Raw genomic sequence first — 17,735 nt, forward strand, 5'->3', positions numbered from 1 at the left:
GTGGGTTGCTTAAACTCTCAGTTTGTAAAAAGAATGTTTTGCAGGAGATCTCCAGCTTTGATCACCAATATTTTATAGGGCCTGATCAGACCTAAATTAGGATTTGAGATGTGTATTGCTACTATAGTCAATAAGGTTGAGATATAGATTATGGAATCAGTACAGCAGCATTCAACTAAATGCATAAAGTGATTCAACATCTCCCATATTCTACCTGATTACATAAGCTCAAAATACCATCATATATAGATATGGGATTGTAGATGGAATAATGGCTGACCAGTTAGTCTGTGACCAGAGTGTTATCCCTAACTTGTTCCAGATAGTTAGTTTGCCAAGTACTAGAGGCAATTTCTTGAAGCTTTACCAAAAACATGCAAAAGCTAAACTGCAAAACAAATTATTTTCTAATCATGTAGTCGGTCTATGAAACTCCCTTAGCTTGAATGCTATTGTGTCTCCCAGTGTTGAAGTCGTCAAGTCTGCCGTTGACAAAGATCAGAGCAGGAAGTCTTGGATCACGCTATGGGATGCACCTGACACATCAAGTCATCATCATCATTGACCTGTATTTTTAAGACTTTTCCTTATTGTTGGCTAGTGTGGATTTAAGGTAAAATATTGGGATGGAATAGGAGCATGTGTAGCTGCATTGGGCTCAGGTGGCTTGGTGCTGCAGTGAGCTATTAGTAGTAGTAGTTGACATAATGCATTAGTAAAGTGTATATGTAGCCATCACTTGGTAAAAGACACTGGATCAAATTATTCTTACCATCAAATACATAGGAAGCAAATACTAGATGTCATGTTTTTAGAGAAAGTAATGTTGTCTGTGTTATAAATTATCAAACTATTCAATTTTATGTTTAGAGCAAAGTAATATAATATGAAATTTGGGGGTGGAATAATAAAGCAATGGCTTGCATATTTGGTGCATTTCCACTTAAAAGTAAAAAACATTATTAGTTGTTACTTAAAAGTAACAACATTAATTGGGTGTCAGATATTGGAGAATAATGATGGTTTAAGCGGGTATAGCTTTTTTGGAGTTTCTTTAAGAATGTGTCTTTTTTTCTTTTTTTGAAATATTTCAATAGGTCAATATTGAAATATTTAGTAGAATTTAGTAGAAATTTAATAGAAATATTTTAATATTTCAATAGGTTCTTGCCATAGGTCCTTTTAAAGTTTTGATGACTGCTGGTGAAGAAATAAAACCAAAATGCTGCTTTCACTACAATTATATCAAGAAAGCCAACCAAATATTTTTGCCAATCTTTATTGCTAAAGCAGCAATAAGAAATGAGCAATGAAAAAAGTAAAATGCAGCTTGTGTGAAAATAATTTTCATTTTACATTTTTATTATAGTTATTAATTTTGGTTATTTTTATATTAACAGTTAGTTACTATAAATATTATATTTATTATTTATAACTTGACTGTTATGCATTTTCATTATAGTTCTTTCTTGGATGGTGTCTATTCTTAGATGTTGCTATCTTTAACTCCAGTCCAGATTTTTACAAGAATCCATTGCATGTGTGTGACATCATAGGCACCCTCTCTTTGATTATGTAAGACTTTTCTTTTCGGTTTTATGTTTGTATCCCTTGTCTGTAGAGATGGATTTTTCAATTTTTAATTTTATATAATTGGGTTTACTAATATTTGTAGCAAGTAATTGCAACTCTCTTGTATATAAAATAAAAATCCCTTTTGTTTAATTTTCTTCTTGCTTATAGACATATCTCTTTATCTAATAAAGATTCATTGCAGTGACAAATTGTCATAATGCTTTTGGCTTTGACTACTCTGCATCTAAAAGTTTAATTTCAATATTAAGAGACATTCTTTACAAATATGAACAAGAGCTAAGAGCTCATATGGCACTTGTGACAAGGCTGGACGAGATAAGAGCAAAGAGCTCATATTGTATGAGCTCTAGCAAAATTCTAAGATTCAATACATTGAATTAGAAGGAAAATCGGAGGCTTAATGCCGGTCGGGATTTAAAATAAGAGCTCTGAGTCACGAGATCCTTCTAAATATCAAAATTCATTAAGATCTGATCACCCACTCGTAAGTAATAAACATTTCATTTTTTCTACATTTTCCTCTCCCTTCAGCCCCCCAGATGGTCTAATTGGGGAAAACGACTTCATCAAGTCAATTTGTGCAGCTCCCAGACATGCCTACCAATTTCCACCATCCTAGAATGTCCAGAAGCACCAAACTCGCCAAAGCACTGAACCCCACCCCCTAACTCCCCCAAAGAGAGTGGATCCAGTACGGTTACGTCAATCACGTATCTACGACATTTGCTTATTCTACCCACCAAGTTTCATGCTGATTTCTCTACTCTAGGCATTTTCTAAGATTTCTGGTTTCCCCATCTAACTCCCCCCAATGTCAACAGATCTGGTAGGGACTTCAAATAACAGCTATGAGGCATGAGTTCCTTCTAAATATCAAATTTCATTAAGATCCAGTCACCCGTTCTTAAGTTAAAAACTCCAATTTTTTTAATTTTTACAAATCAAAACCCCCTAGTTCCTCCAAAGTTAACAGATCCGTTCCAATTTCGTCAATCATATATCTATAACTTGTGCTTATTCTTACCATCAAGTTTCATCCCGATCTCTCCGCTCTAAGCATTTTCTAAGATTTCTGTTTCCCCCCTCCAACCCGCTATGTCCCCGGATCTGATTCAAATTGACAATTTAGCATCTAAGACATAAAGATCCTTCTATATATCAAGTTTCATTAAGATCTGATCACTCATTCGTAAGATAAAGATACCTCAATTTTCACATTTTCCAAGAATTCCGATTTCCCCCTCCGACTCCCCCTAATGTCACCCGATCTGGTCGGGATTTAAAATAATTGCTCTAAAGCACAAGATCCTTCTAAATATCAAATTTCATTAAGATCTGATCACCCGTTCGTAAGTTAAAAATTCCTCGTTTTTTTGAATTACGACCTCCTCTCCCCAACTCCACCAAAGAGGGTGGATGCAATCCGGTTATGTCTGTCACGTATCTTGGGTCATGTTTTATTCATCCCACGAAGTTTCATCCTAATCTCTACTTTTAAGTGTTTTCCAATATTTCCGGTCCCCCCCCCCCTCAATGACACTGGATCCGTTCGGGATTTAAAATGAGAGATCCGAATTACGAGGTCCTTCTAAATACGAAACTTCATTAAGATACAATTACTCCTTCGTAAGTTAAAAATACCTCATTTTTTCTATTTTTTCAGAATTAACCTTCCTCCCCCCTCCCAACTTTCCCAACAGAGCAGATCCGTTCCGGCTATGTTAATTACGTATCTACGACTTCTGCTTATTTTCCACACCAAATTTCGTCCAAGTCCCTCTACTCCAAGTTTTTTTCCAAGATTTTATGTTTCCCCTCTCCAGCTCCTCCCAATATCACCGGATCTGGTCCTGATTTAAAATAAGGGCTCAGAGACACAATATACTTCCAAACATCAAATTTCAGTAAGATTCCGTTGCCTGTTCGTAAGTTAAAAATACTTCATTTTTTTCTAAAAAAAAAAAAATCGAATTAACCGGCAAGATGGTCAAATCGGGAAAAAGACTCTTTCTAATTTGATTTGGCCAGTCCCTGATGTGCCTGCTAAATTTCATTGTCCTAGCTTACCTGGAAGTGCCTAAAGTAGCAAAACCAGGGCCGACAGAATTTGTGATTGCTATATGTTACTTGGTTAATACCAAGTGCCATAAAAACAAGGCTTTAAGGATTTTATAAAGATTTTACATTTTCTTTAGTATATTGGAGTCAGATTTAGTTCAGAATTTCAGGTTCCAGTCCCTCTAGAACAATGTGAACCTGGCACACATGCCAATGTGGCATATATTTCCAGTCTGGGGTAGTCATATTTCCTTGAACAAATTTTTTTTGGAAGATTTGTAAAATTTCATTACCATCAATTTAGACTTTGTTCCATATCACTATTATTTATTACCCACCATACAATATACTAAACTACAGAGTACAAAAAAAAAAAAAAAAAAAAAAAAAAAATCATAGTCCATGTAGTAGTATGACACTCTAGCCTTTATATTCTTATTAAATAAAAAAAAAAACTAATTTTTTCGGCTGAAAGTAAGGAGCGACATTAAAACTTAAAACGAACAGAATTTACTCCGTATATGAAATGAGTTGTCCCCTCCGCAATCCCTCGCTCTTTACGCTAAAGCCTTTAATTGTTTTAAAAAGTAGAATTGTGGCAAAGAGTCTAACAGGGGCAGTTTCCCCCTATTTTCCTAAATAAGGCAAATTTTCTCAGGCTCGTAACTTTTGATGGGTAAGACTAAACTTGATGAAATTTATATATTTAAAATCAGCATTAAAATGCGATTCTTTTGATGTAGCTATTGATATCAAAATTCAATTTTTTAGAGTTTTGGTTACAATTGAGCCGGGTCGCTCCTTACCACAGTTCGTTACCACGAACTGTTTGATATCTATATTCTTATATGTGTATATATGTATGCTCTTGTATTTTCTTGTATGTGCATATATATATATATATATATATATATATATATATATATATATATATATATATATATATATATATATATATATGTACATTCTTCTTATTCTTGTATAGTAGCCCTATTCTTATATGTAGTGCCCTTGAGTTTGACTTAATTATGCACTTTGATTTCTGTTTGTTTAGTTCTCATTTATTCATTAATAATTATTTCATGTACATAAATATTATAATATTTATAATGTGAAATCAGCAATATGTTTCTATGGAACCTCTTTAGAATTCAAGAAATATTATACAGAGGAGTGTTTTATGCTAACCTTGATAGCTTTTTCTTTAAAGAAGGTAACCTTTTTTAATAGCTTAAAATCAATTTTTCTTTCTTTTCTTTTATTTATTGGAAGAAATTTTCAGATGAGAACCTGGTACAATTTGATCATATTTGTATTTGTTCAATCTTTTTTGAAAGTTCTGCAGTTTTTATGGCACTTGGTATTAACCAAGTGACATATAGCAATCGCCAATTCTATCGGTCTGTCTGTCTGTCGGTCCCGGTTTTGCTACTTTAGGCACTTCCAGGTAAGCTAGGACGATGAAATTTGGCAAGCGTATCAGGGACCAGACCAGATTAAATTAGAAATAGTCGTTTTCCCGATTTCACCATCTGGGGGGGGGGAGTGGGTGGCCGGTTAATTCGGAAAAAATAGAAAAAATGAAGTATTTTTAACTTATGAAGCGGTTGATTGGATCTTAATGAAATTTGATCTTTGGAATGATATTGTGTCTCAGAGCTCTTATTTTAAATCCCGACCGGATCTGATGACATTGGGGGAAGTTGGAGTGGGGGGAACCTAAAATCTTGGAAAACACTTAGATTGGAGGGATCGGGATGAAACTTGATGGGAAAATTAAGTGCAAGTCCCAGAAACATGATTGACATAATCGGAACTGATTCGCTCTCTTTGGGGTAGTTGGGGGGGGGGAGTAATTCTTAAAAATTAGAAAAAATGAGGTATTTTCAACTTACGAACGGGTGATCGGATCTCAATGAAATTTGATGATTAAAAGGATATCGTTTCTTAGAGCTCTTATTTTAAATCTTGACCGGATCTGGTGACGGGGGCGGGGAGTTGGGAGGGGGAAACCTAAAACTTGGAAAACACTTAGTGGAGGGATCGGGATGAAACAGGGTGGGAAAAATAAACACAAGTCCTAGATAGATGATTGACATAAACGGAAAGGATCCGCTCTTTTTGGGGTAGTTGGGGGGGGTATTTCTGAAAAATAAAAAAATGAGGTATTTTTAACTTACGAACGGGTGATCGGATCTCAATGAAATTTGATATTTAGAAGGATATCGTGGCTCAGAGCACTTATTTTAAACCCGACCGGATCTGGTGACATTGGGGGGGGGGGGAGTTGGGAGGGGGAAACCTAAAACTTGGAAAACACTTAGAGTGGAGGGATCGGGATGAAACTTGGTGGGAAAAGAAAATACGAGTCCTAGATACACGATTGACACAACCAGAACGGATCCGCTCTCTTTGGGGTAGTTGGGGGGGGGGGGGTTAATTCTGAGAAATTAGAAAAAATGAGGTATTTCAACTTACTAACGGGTGATTGGATCTCCATGAAATTTGATATTTAGAAGGATATCGTGTCTCAAAGCTTTTATTTTAAATCCTGACCGGATCTGGTGACATTGGGGGAAGTTTGGGGTGGGGAAACAAAATGATTGAAAACGCTTAGATAGGAGGAATTGGGATTAAACTTGGTTGGAAAAATAAGCAGAAGTCTTGCATACGTGATTTACATAATTGGAACGGATCCGCTCAGTTGCGGGGGGGGGGGGGGGGGTAATTCTGAAAAATAAGAAAAAATGACGTATTTTTAACTTACGAAGGAGTGATCGGATCTTCATGAAACTTCATATTTAGAAGGACTTCGTAACTCAGATATCTTATTTTAAATCTCAACAGGATCAAGCGCAATTTGGGGGGGGGGCAGTTGGGGGGGGACCGGAAATCTTAGAAAATACTTAAAGCGGTGAGATCAGGATGAAACTGGATGGGAAGAATAGAAACCTGTCTAAGATACGTGACTTACATAACTGGACCGGATCTGCTCTCTTTGGTGGAATTGGGAGGGGGGTAATTTTGAAAATTGAGGTATTTGTAACTTACGAAAGGGTGACCAGATCTTAATGAAATTTGATATTTAGAAGGATCTTGTGCTTTAAAGTTATAATTTCAAATTCCGACCAGATCTCGTGACATTCGGGGGAGTTGGAGGGGGAAACCGGAATTCTTGGAAAATATGAAAATTGGGCTATTTATATCTTACGAATAGATGATCGGATCGTAATGAAATTTGATTTTTAGAAGGAATTCATGTCTCAGAGCTCTTATTTTAAATCCCGACCAGATCTTTTGACATTGGGGGGAGTTGGAGGGGGAAATCTTGGAAAAACACTTGGAGTGGAGGAATCGGGATGAAGCTTGGTGGATAGAATAAACAAATGTCCTTGATACGTGATTGACAGAATCGTACTGGATTCGCTCTCTTTTGGGGAGTTGGGGGGAGGGGTTCAGTGATTTGGCGAGTTCGGTGCTTCTGGACGTGCTAGGGTGATGAAAATTGGTAGGCGTGTCAGGGAGCTGCACAATTTGACTTGATAAAGTCGTTTTCCCAGATTCGACCATCTGGGGGGCAAAAGGGAGAGAAAATATTAGAAAAAATTAGGTATTTATAACTTACGAGTGGGTGATCGGATCCTAATGAATTTTGATATTTAGAAGGACTTAGTAACTCAGAGCTCTTATTTTAAATCTTGACCGGCATTAAGCCTCTTATTTTCCTTTTTAAATCAATCTATTGATTCATAGAATTTTGTTAGAACTCATACCATATGATCTCTTGGCTCTTGGCTCTTGTTTTCTTTTTATTTACTTTTAAATTGAAAGGCAGTAAGTCAGAAATTCCGTGTAAAGAAGATAAGTTTTTGTTTTGTTTTTTTAGCTTCTTTTTTTTTATTTTGCTATACTCACCTTTTTGCATATTCCCTTTCAGTTAAAGATATTGATAATTTGTTAGAACTTCTGCTAGACTACGCATTGCATGTATAAAATATGGAAATCAGCTCCTTTGTAAAACAAATTTAAATAGTGGTTATTATTACACTAGTATACACTCAGAGTAATATTGCGAAAATAGAAAGAACTAAATTTTCATAGCTGGGACAAAATGAGGGGTTACATCAACCTTTGTTTGTCTTTGCTCGCAAAAGTAATGCAGGAGCAACACTTTATTTGTTATTTTTGCTTCTAATTCGCCATCAATTAAACCCTGTAGTCGTCAACTTCTCAAAACTGAAGTTGGTATCTCCCTAGAAAAATTATTTCTTAAAAAAATGATGACACCCTTGTCTAAGTTAGTATTAAAATATGTTGCTTTTGCTTAAAACTATTATTATTCTGTATTTTCTGGCACCCAGTCAATGGTATTGTTTTTTAAATGCACTTTTTACACAAGTTATTGTTGATGTTTTTTATTTTGCCCCAAAACAGTATTTGCTACTGTACTTTTCCTCAGAGCACAACGTGTATTACAGTATTTGTTTACAATATATTTGATTACAAAAACAGTTTGATTATACATCTATCAACAAACTGTAGTCACATAGCCTCTTTTCTAATAATTTCAGAACTACATCACTGCCTTTCAATATCTACAATGTATAATCATTTCAATATCACCTGTATGATGACGAATCTTCATATATTTAAATGTAGCCAAAGCAAATAAAAAGTATGTCAATCAGAATATGTATGTAATCCCTTGCTGACCCTTAAGGATTAGTATGCTATTGAATCTTGCTTAAAAGTCACTTTTTGTGATAAATAGGGGATCCACAGAGAATGACATTTCAAAGTGTGTTAGGCCATGGCCTGTAAAAGGCTGAGTTGACAGTCTAAAATTTCTGAATATTAAAGTCTTCCTGGCTAATAGTATGTATTTACCAAGATTCAAGTTAATCTGGATACTTTAGTCTGCAGAGCACGGGGACCTTTGAAGCACCAATGAAATCCCAGACCATCAATTCTCTTGACCCACAGTACTCGCCCTCTAAGTTTCAATCAGATCTGGGCTCTTCCATGTAAAGATCAGAGAAGGGGAGTAAGCTTGTGAAAACTGTCATTTTCATGTTCCGCTGCCTCTATGTACTGTTCCCATGAATTACAAGCCGATTGATAAAAATACACCTGCCTGCTTTTCTGCTGAAAATTTATTGGTGGGTGTTTGCAAGAAAATCGACTGTGAATGGGGAGGTTTGGAAAGCCAGTAGCCTACTTTGTTTCTCTGACTATACAGACTTGAAATTCTCGCTTGATTCTGGATCATGCAGGAGCCACATACTTACCTTTCTTCTGAAGTGCTGGTGGTTGGAGGAGAAGGGCCGAAGAGGAGTCACAGGCCCGTGTCAGACTTCCAATAACACAGATCGAAAATACTAGCGGGATTATCCAACTAACAATTTGCAACATTCCCACCTTTCTGTTGATAATTTAACGAACAGAGGAGGGGATGATATGTATTTCATGGGCCAACATTGTGCTTCAAGCTTGTTTTTGCACAAAATCTCGACTTGGTTCGTTTTTACACCGAGTCAGAACTTGCTCATTTTTGTGTAGACCAATCAAATGGTAAGTTCCAATTCTTGTAGCCATGTGAGAACTAACAAGTTTAGGGGGCACATATTTCCCCAAATTCTTCTGCCTAAGTACTAAACGCAGAAAAACAAATAGCAAACCCAGCTAAAGTGGCTTGTAACTGTAGATGGCAATACCTTTGAACCCATGGAAAAATATTCTTTTTCTGAATATCAAAGTTTTTGTTCGGCTAGTTGGCAAAACAAGGCAAGTGAAATGACACTTTTTGATTTTGGGGAACTTTTGACAAAAACAACTGCTTGCTTGCCTGCCTGCTTGAAGGGACATTTAGAGGCAAAAGTAGAAACATGCCTCGAAGAAATTAAACCTAGCTGGATACATCTCTCTCACATAAACTCTAAAGCTTTATTTCGGTTCACACAATATGATCTCCGGATGAACCAAAATCAGAAACGATTCTTTCTTACCAAAGGCAAAAATTATATCTTTTTTCCAAAATATTTTTTCCAAAATATATATCAAAGGCTACTTGCTCTTCAGCAGTGACCTCAGTACTGATGTTGAACATTTCATCATGTTCGGAAATAAGAAACAACTTACTTATTGACTGTTTGACGTCTGAGGAAGTCAAATCTTCACCAATTTATGGTTGGTCTTGAACTAGTTGGAAAAGGGTGCTGCGCGTCATGCAAGGCTCATGATAAAAAACTCTTTATAGCTCTAGGAATGTCATTTTTACTCAAAATACATATTTTGAGCATAAATATTGTATTAATTGTTTTCTAATATAACGGTCGGTCAGAAGAGGAAAAAGGTGTGAATCCAAATCTTACACCTTGTTTCAAGACACAAAGGAGATTATACTGCATAAAGGATTCATCACTTTAACTCTCTTTGGTCAACGGAATATAGAAACCTATCCAGTGAATTGGCCTAAACTGAGTATTTGATTCAGTCCGTTCCAGGGAGGACTATTTTCTAAAATAAGGCGAATAATCTGCTCCAGGCTGGACATAGTGGATATAAATACCATGAACTTGAACTTGACATCATACCAAGATTCTTTGAAACACTACGTTTTCATATTCGTATTCATTTATTTCAATAGCTATCATAACCTTCAAAAATGAACGCTAAATTATACTACTTTTACAATCATGAAGAAAAAACAATCACAAAGAATGCCTACTAAATACGAAGGTGTTTCTAAATCTGTTCATACGGCACTTGTAGTTTATTGTAATGTTTAGTAGTTCTGCTGGGCACTTGATGGTGTAAAAATAGATCGTTGCCTCTCGCTTTCAAATAGTTTTTTTCCCAAATTTCGTCATTAAATCATGTCTTCGAGTGAATAATGTAGGCAAGTTCAAGAGTACTTTCATAGTTTCTGAAGCGAAGTCCAAGTATTATTTTAGTTGCTCGTTTTTGGACATCTTCTAGTTTTGCCGACATGTAAACAGTGTTTTGAGTTTGAGGACCTCAAAGGGGACAGTAGATGTAGGTTTTGTACGCCAGAAGGAACATACAGAACACTTACAAAATGCGACACAATTGATTTTACAAATCTGTTTTTGTGGCACTTAACAGGTTGTAGTTTATTGTGATAGTTTATTATTTTGTAGTTTATTTTCCAAATTTCATTATTAAATCATGCCTTCGTGCGACACTTCCTTAGTTCTTCAATCAACGCTTAGATTCCATATTAAACTTGAGTAGAATTAACTTGATTTGATTGACAACTATTCTTCTGCAAAATCATTCATTAGAAAACTTATGTAATTATTTGTGATTTTTCCATGAGCTTGAATGTACTTTTAAACTATAATAGATATAGAGCAACAAAAAATGCCTTCTGATATTAGTCTATTAAAGTGGGACATCCTGATTTTTAAAAGCTTACATTTAACTTGGAATATAAAGTGATTCAATAAATGGTCAAGAAGAGTCAGCCGAAGTAGGAAAGAGACTAATTTTTTAAATAAGAATCTATTAATTTTCTCATGAGCTAACATAATGCGTTGACTTCTTAAATTATCATTTTCAATTTCAAAATTGATGCTACCAATTTAACCATTGTATGAAATTCTGTTCTAGTTTGTTGTGATACTATTATTAATAGGATTTATTTTTTTATCATTTTAGGATCAATTCGGTCAGCTTTGGTGAACTCAGAGGAGATGTTTATCCAAATGTCTGTTTTGGACTAATGGGGGCAAGGATAATATTTTTGGTCGGCCTCTTGTTGGGAATGATTACTAAAATTGCGTGCTGCGGGATCCTCATAGCAAATTATATTATTCCAGGTAAACTTTGTGACATTTTGTGATCTTAAAAACTTTTTAAGTGTTCTTAAAAACGACGTCCTAACAAAAAATGCTTGCTTACAATTTTTCCAACAATTATGTTTCCTGTCCAAACCAAAACTGTTAACTAACACCGCTAGAGAATTTCTTTAAAAAATAGGATCATTGTTGGAGAATTTGAAATGCAAAAATTCAAGCACCAGATAATTAGGCAAAGCAAGATGACTTGTTTTTAAGCTTACAACATTCATAGAGAATTCAGGACTGCTAGTATTTTGTGGTTAAACTTCTCGACAAATTGAAGACAAAAATTTCTCCAATGATTCTATGGCTATTCTGACTTGACCAATGTCGAGTCTGAGTAGCCATCCTTTTTTTTTTTTATATATGTCTTGATGTCCTCTTCGATCCACAAATAATCTCCAAAAGTTCCAACCCTTATTTCCGAAGTTACATTTTCTGAATTTCCCGCCTAAATATTACGTTCCTTTGAATTGTTATCTAGCAAATAGTTGGCAAGAATAGGCTTTAAATGGTGTTGTCCATTGCTGGCTTATGACGACGACAATGCTGGCTTGCTTTTGTCAAGTGGAAACTTCCAAGTGACATCACTATATGGATTCTGCCTAAAACACCTGATTGCAAACAAATATGCAGGAATGTCGTTCTAAAAAAAGAAAAAAACTCTTATGGACACCCATCTAAAACATAGCCGTAAAAAAATGTACATGGTTATCAGTGTGTATAGTACCAACTGTGAATATTACCCAGAACATGTAGCATGGAAGTGACTAAACATCAAATTGATGAAATTTGGCAGGCGTGTCAGGGACCGGACCAGATTAAATTAGAAATTGTCGTTTTCCCGATTTGACCATCTGGGGGGGGGGGATGTTAATTCGGAAAAATAGAAAAATGGAAGTATTTTTAACTTACGAACGGTTGATCAGATCTTAATGACATTTGATGTTTGGAAGGATATCGTGTCTCAGAGCTCTTATTTTAAATCCCGACTGGATCTGCTGACATTGGGGGGGGGGGGAGTTGGGACGGGGAAACCTAAATTCTTGGAAAACACTTAGAGTGATGGGATCGGGATGAAACTTAGTGGGAAAAATAAGCACAAGTCCTAGATACATGATTGACATAACCGGAACGGATCCGCTCTCTTTGTGGTAGTTAGGGGGGGGGGGGGGGTTAATTCTGAAAAATTAGAAAAATTGCGGTATTTTTAACTTACGAACGGGTGATCGGATCTCAATGAAATTTGATATTTAGAAGGATATCGTTTCACAGAGCTCTTATTTTAAATCCCGACTGGATCTGGTGGCATTGGGGGGAGTTTGGGGAGGGGGAACCTAAAATCATGGAAAACGCTTAGATTGGAGGGATCAGGATGATACTTGGTGGGAAAAATAAGCAGAAGTCTTAGACACGTGATTTTTACATAATTGGAACGGATCCGCTATTTGGGGGGGGGGGTTAATTCGGAAAAATTAGAAAAAATGGCGTATTTTTAACTTACGAAGGAGTGATCGGATCTTCATGAAACTACATATTTAGAAGGACCTCGTAACTCCGATCTCTTATTTTAAATCTCAACCGGATCCCCCCGTCGTCATTTAAATATCCCCCTGTGCCCCCCGGCGTCCCTGTGTCCCGGTCATTTATATTCCCTGTGTCCCGGTCGTCATTTGTGTCCCGGTAATTTCTCTTTGATTGTCCATATGATGAAATAAATTTTTTGTTTTTTTTTCTTTTTTTCTTTTTATTTTTATTTTGGTTTTTACCATTTTTTAGATTTTTTAGTTCTTTTTTCTTTTTAGTTTTTTTTGTAGTTTTTACCTTTTATTTTATTTTTATTTTTTTTAAGTTTTTTTCTCCTTTATCTTTCAGTTTTTTTCCTTTTTTAGTTTTGAAATAAATTTTTAGTTTTTTCCTGTTTTCTTTTTAGTTTTTTTTTTTTTGGTTTTTACCCTTTTTTTAGGTTTTTCAGTTGTTTTTTCTTGTAGTTTTTACCTTTTTTTAGTGTTTTTTATTTATTTTTTTTTTTTAGTTTTCTTTTTCTCCTTTATTTTTCAGTCTTTTTCCTTTTTTAGTTTCTTTTTCCTTTTTTAGTTTTTAGTTTTTTTTTATTTTTTTACCTTTTTCTAGTTTTTTTTTAGTTTTTTAGCCTTTTTTTATTTTTTTTATTAGTTTTTACTTTTTATGGCACTTGGTATTAACCAAGTGACATATAGCAATCGCCAATTCTGTCGGTCTGTCTGTCTGTCGATCCCGGTTTTGCTAATTTAGGCACTTCCAGGTAAGCTAGGACGATGAAATTTGGCAAGCGTATCAGGGACCGAACCAGATTAAATTAGAAGTAGTCGTTTTCCCGATTTGACCATTTGGGGGAGAGTGGGGGCCGGTTAATTCAAAAAAAAAAAATAGAAAAAATGAAGTATTTTTAACTTATGAGCGGGTGATTGAATCTTAATTAAATTTGATGTTTGGAATGATATAGTGTCTCAGAGCTCTTATTTTAAATCCCGACCGGATCTGATGACATTGGGGGGAGTTGGAGGGGGGGAACCTAAAATCTTGGAAAACACTTAGAGTGGAGGGATCGGGATGAAACTTGATGGAAAAAATAAGTACACGTCCCAGATAGAGTGGAGGGATCGGGATGAAACTTAAAGGTAAAAATAAGTACACGTCCCAGATACATGATTGACATAATTGGAATGGATCCGCTCTCTTTGGGGTAGTTGGGGGGGGGAGTAATCCTTAAAAATTAGAAAAAATGAGGTATTTTCAACTTACGAACGGGTGATCGGATCCCAATGAAATTTGATGTTTAGAAGGATATCGTGTCTTAGAGCTCTTATTTTAAATCCCGACCGGATCTGGTGACGGGGGCGGGAAGTTGGGAGGGGTAAACCTAAAACTTGGAACACTTAGAGTGGAGGGATCGGGATGAAACATGGCGGGAATAATAAGCACAAGTCCTAGATAGAGGATTGACATAAAAGGAACGGATCCTCTCTCTTAGGGTTTTTTTTTTTTTTGGGGGGGGGTATTTCTGAAAAATTAAAAAAAAAATGAGGTATTTTTAACTTACGAACGGGTGATCGGATCTCAATGAAATTTGATGCATAGAAGGATATCGTGTCTTAGAGCTCTTATTTTAAATCCCGACCGGATCTGGTGACATTGGGGGGGGGGGGGGAGTTGGGAGGGGGAGCCTAAAACTTGGAAAACACTTTGAGTGGAGGGATCGGGATGAAACTTGGTGGGAAAAAAACACGAGTCCTAGATACATGATTGACATAATCAGAACGGATCCGCTCTCTTTGGGGTAGTTGGGGGGGGGGGGGTTAATTCTGAAAAATTAGAAAAAATGAGGTATTTTTAACTTACGAACGGGTGATTGGATCTCCATGAAATTTGATATTTAGAAGGATATCTTGTCTCAAAGCTCTTATTTTAAATCCTGACCGGATCTGGTGACATTGAGGGAAGTTTGGGGTGGGGAAACCTAAAATGATGGAAAACGCTTAGATTGGAGGGATTGGGATGAAACTTGGTTGGAAAAATAAGCAGAAGTCTTGCATACGTGATATTACATAATTGGAACGGATCCGCTCAATTGCGGGGGGGGGGGGGGGTAAATCTGAAAAATAAGAAAAAATGACGTATTTTTAACTTACGAAGGAGTGATCGGATCTTCATGAAACTTCATATTTAGAAGGACCTCGTAACTCAGATATCTTATTGTAAATCTCAACCGGATCAAGCGTAATTGGGGGGGGGGCAGTTGGGGGGACCGGAAATCTTAGAAAATACTTAAAGCGGTGAGATCAGGATGAAACTGGATGGGAAGAATAGAAACCTGTCTAAGATACGTGACTGACATAACTGGACCGGATCTGCTGTCTTTGGTGGATTTGGGGGGGGGGTAATTTTGAAAATTGAGGTATTTGTAACTTACGAAAGGGTGACCAGATCTTAATGAAATTTTATATTTAGAAGCATATTGTGCTTTAAAGTTCTAATTTCAAATTCCGTCCAGATTTGGGGGACTTGTGATATTTGGGGGAGTTGGAGGGGGAAACCGGAATTCTTGGAAAACATGAAAATTGGGGTATTTATATCTTACGAATAGATGAGCGGATCGTAATGAAATTTGATTTTTAGAAGGAATTCCTGTCTCAGAGCTCTTATTTCAAATCCCGACCAGATCTTTTGACATTGGGGGGAGTTGGAGGGGGAAATCTTGGAAAAACACTTGGAGTGGAGGAATCGTGATGAAGCTTGGTGGATAGAATAAACAAATGTCCTTGATGCGTGATTGACAGAATCGCACTGGATTCGCTCTCTTTGGGGGAGTTGGAGGGGAGGGGTTCAGTGATTTGGTGAGTTCGGTGCTTCTGGACGTGCTAGGGCGATGAAAATTGGTAGGCGTGTCAGGGAGCTGCAAAATTTGACTTGATAAAGTCGTTTTCCCAGATTCAACCATCTGGGGGCAAAAGGGAGAGGAAAAATTAGAAAAAATTAGGTATTTATAACTTACGAGTGGGTGATCGGATCTTCATGAATTTTGATATTTAGAAGGACTTTGTGACTCAGAGCTCTTATTGTAAATCTTGACCAGCATTAAGCCTCTTATTTTCCTTTTTAAATCAATCTATTGATTCATAGAATTTTGTTAGAGCTCATACCATATGATCTCTTGGCTCTTAGCTCTTATCGCCTCGTCACAAGTACCATAAGAGCTCTTAGCTCTTGTTTTTATTAGTTTTTAGTTTTTTCTTTTTATTGTTTTTGTAGTTTTTACCTTTTTTTAGTTTTTTACCTTTTTTTAGCTTTTTCAGTTTTTTTAGTTTTTTTTTGTAGTTTTTACCCTTTTTTTTAGTTTTTTTCTTCTTTTGTATTAAAACTAAAGTCAAGGTTCGAACCTGGAACCCCTCGAACCTAGAACCTGGAACATAACGCGTTACCATCTCAGCTACATCGGCTTGAATACTTTCGTTTTTGAATTGGTATATGATGAAATAATTCAGACTTCATATGCGGACAGACAGACATCTAGTATGTATATAAGTGTGTATATATAAGGTGTGTACCCCAACAGCTAGTATATATAATATATATATATATATATATATATATATATATATATATATATATATATATATATATATATATATATATATATATATATATATATATATATATATATATATAACTTTTAGTTTTGTTCTCTGTTTTCTTTTCTTGTATTCTTTATGTCTTTAATCTCCAATTGAATGACGTCTTTTTTTCTAGGTTGAAAAAAGCTGAGCAGTAAAAACTTCTGTGAATGAAGTCTGAACCCTGTTGCCGTCTTTTTGTGTGATAGCCTTCATTTTCACAGAGAAAGGCGTTGCAACAGACTAGGCTTGTAATTTTAAAGTTAAAATAATAATCAAGGGTTCTCAGCCGTAAGTTAATCTAATTCTCGGTAAAATCGTTGTTTATGTTCTTTTTCCTTTTTTTATTTTAAAAGAACTGGAGCCCTTTACATTTTTGAATCTGTGACCTTTTTTCTTATCCCTCACTAAACGAATTTACTGCTCATCCAAGCACTTCTGCTTCTTCTATGGTCTCTTCTCCTCTGCCAAGGAACCGCTTCCTGAGTCAACAAATAAAAATATTGACATTTTATTTTATCTTTATCTTAATAAAAATTGAAAAACTTGTTTGAGTAAAACTTTATTATTTCGTTTTTAGAGCTTATCCTATACTTAATAAAAGATTGCAATTCCCAATTCGATTAGCATTTGCAATCACCATCAACAAAACTCTAGGGCAATCATTAGAAAAATGCGGGTACAGGTCTTTATACAGATTGTTCTTCCCATGGACAATTGTACGCTGCATGTTCGACGGTCGGTAAACCTGACAATCTTTTTGTATGCACCGACAATGGGACAGCGAAGAATGTTGTATATTCGCAAGTTTTACGTAGTTAATTTATATTGTATATGTATATCTATCTATCGATCTATCTATATAAAAATAAGTTGTATGTATGCATGTTTGTTTGTTTGTAAGAAGAGCCTTTGCATATGACGTCATTATAAGTATATAAGGCTTTGTATATGCACAGACAATGGGACAGCCAAGAATGTTGTATATTCGCAAGTTTTACATAGTTAAAAACATATATATATATATATATATATATATATATCCATATTCACAGGTGGAACAGAG

At 35.7% G+C, this 17,735-nt stretch overlaps 1 long non-coding RNA gene across 1 annotated transcript in view; it reads left to right on the forward strand.

Moving 5' to 3' along the window:
• Positions 1-17,218, forward strand: part of LOC136025873 (uncharacterized) — a 35,659-nt gene extending 18,441 nt beyond the window's left edge. Inside the window, exons 2-4 of the long non-coding RNA XR_010617170.1 lie at positions 1,463-1,575; positions 11,335-11,495; positions 16,806-17,218. This is a non-coding gene — a long non-coding RNA (uncharacterized LOC136025873). The remainder of the gene's footprint in view (positions 1-1,462; positions 1,576-11,334; positions 11,496-16,805) is intronic.
• Positions 17,219-17,735: the final 517 nt, after the last annotated feature.

This window comes from Artemia franciscana, chromosome 4 (genome assembly GCF_032884065.1).
Source record: "Artemia franciscana chromosome 4, ASM3288406v1, whole genome shotgun sequence".
NCBI classification, from domain to species: domain Eukaryota; kingdom Metazoa; phylum Arthropoda; class Branchiopoda; order Anostraca; family Artemiidae; genus Artemia; species Artemia franciscana.